The sequence below is a fragment of the Echinops telfairi genome, unplaced genomic scaffold (assembly GCF_000313985.2).
Source record: "Echinops telfairi isolate 266 unplaced genomic scaffold, ASM31398v2 ScPeMD7_7462;HRSCAF=8500, whole genome shotgun sequence".
NCBI classification, from domain to species: Eukaryota; Metazoa; Chordata; class Mammalia; order Afrosoricida; family Tenrecidae; genus Echinops; species Echinops telfairi.
The window spans coordinates 3,064,567-3,066,378 of record NW_022111362.1 but is presented as its reverse complement, the minus strand read 5'-3'; positions in this window follow the sequence as shown (position 1 = coordinate 3,066,378).

The window sequence follows — 1,812 nt, the reverse complement described above, 5'->3', positions numbered from 1 at the left end:
CAGGATGTGCTCCACTCTCTCCTACTCCCCCTTCATCTGCTCCTGTGTGCTCCGATCAGATAAGCCCCTCTCCAGAAGCTGCAGACTTAATGCTGTCCTTTGAAATAAATTCTTCTGGGGGGAAGGGGCAGGCATCCACTTAGTATTTGGGACTGGGGCCAGCCCCCAGACCTCTCCACTGGTTCCCTACTCCACACCGGCATGTTGCATTCACACCTTGGGGCACTGGGTTGAAGTCTGGTCCCTCTTTCCCTGTGGAGATATAAACAATACCCTCCCTTTGGGTGGGTTAGCGCCCCATGCCCCGACTACTCATTGAACTTCTGGTCATGGAATAAGAACCAGATGGAATAATCTCTAGGGAGGTTCCAGGCCTGGGATTCCAGAATCCTGAGTTTATGAAGTAGATATGCTCCTGTGAATTCTCATCAACCTCAGTTCACAAACATGAAGTTGAGACTCAGGAAAGCTAATTAACTTACTACCCAATCCTGTCATTGCCTTTGCCTTTGGCAATGCTTGGTTTTGTGGCCTCGGAAATTCTAGAACCAGTTCTGGAGTCAGACTCCCCTCAGGTCAGTGCTGGTTCCCCACTCCTGGTAGCTATGTGATTTGAACTAGCCAGTTAACACAATGAGCCTCAGTTCACTCCTCTGCAATTGGGGAAGGCACTTCTTTGCTTACATGAAGTCATTCATCATTTCAAACAGCATGGAATCCAGCACCCATAAGTTCTTACCTTTGGGAGGTAAGAGCTATATTTACTATTATAACTGCAAAGTATCCCATGATTGAGAGATAAAGGAGAGGTAGCAATTGAATTCAAGGTACACTGTGCTGGGAGTTCAAAAACGTGTGTGATCCTAGATAGTGCCAGTCCTATTTCAAGCCTCAGATTCCCCATCTGTAACAGGAGAAAGCTGGATTGGATGGTTGTGATAAGCCCCAGATTTATCATCTGAATGGGCATAAGGCCTCCATGAGAAGGGCTTGTCCCACTATGGCTTCAAGAAGTTTTTCCTCCAGCAACAGATTGTATTCTGTGCTGGTGATGTGCTAGGGGATGAAAGGATACAAGACCAGGAGCCAATACACAATAAAGCAAACATGAATTGGTGCTGACCACATTGTAGAGTCTTACGGAATGTTCTATAATTTATCTCTAGGATCTTATAGCCATTATGATGACTACACAGAAACTCACAGGCAAAATTCGTGGAGAGTTTATTAAAGGTGTTAGTAAATTGTAATCCCACTGAGAAATGCTCAGGATGGTCATTTACCAGCACATGTTACAAATTTTCAGGTCTACCAATAAGTGCACAAAGAGGCATACAACTCTGCTGTAAGCCTCAACTTGTAGACATTGAGCTTAAGCTCCATGGGTCAACAAACCCAATTTCCCTGAATTCAGTGCCTAGAGGTGCCCCACTCCAGTAAACCTCAGCCTGAAGGCATTCAACTCCACTTCTGTGGGTCAGTAAGTTCAACTTCCTCAATTAAGTGCCAAGAGGCTCCCACTCTGAAAGCCATCAACTTGCACAAAAGCACTAGACTTGCTCCTCAGGTTGGGATGTCCATTACTCTGTTCCATGCTCTGGCTTCTGGTTCTGTTGCTGCTCCTCTGTCTGATGGTATAGCTGTCATCTGGACCCAGGAGGTTCACTGCAGAGGGATCTCTGGTCCAGAGAACGAACCCCACCCCTGAATATTTGTAGTAATGAGCTCCTTCCTCATGCTTCTCAGAGGATTCATTTTATACACAGCAGGATCCAAAGAATCCCTGTTAGTAAATTCTCACAGATGACTCCC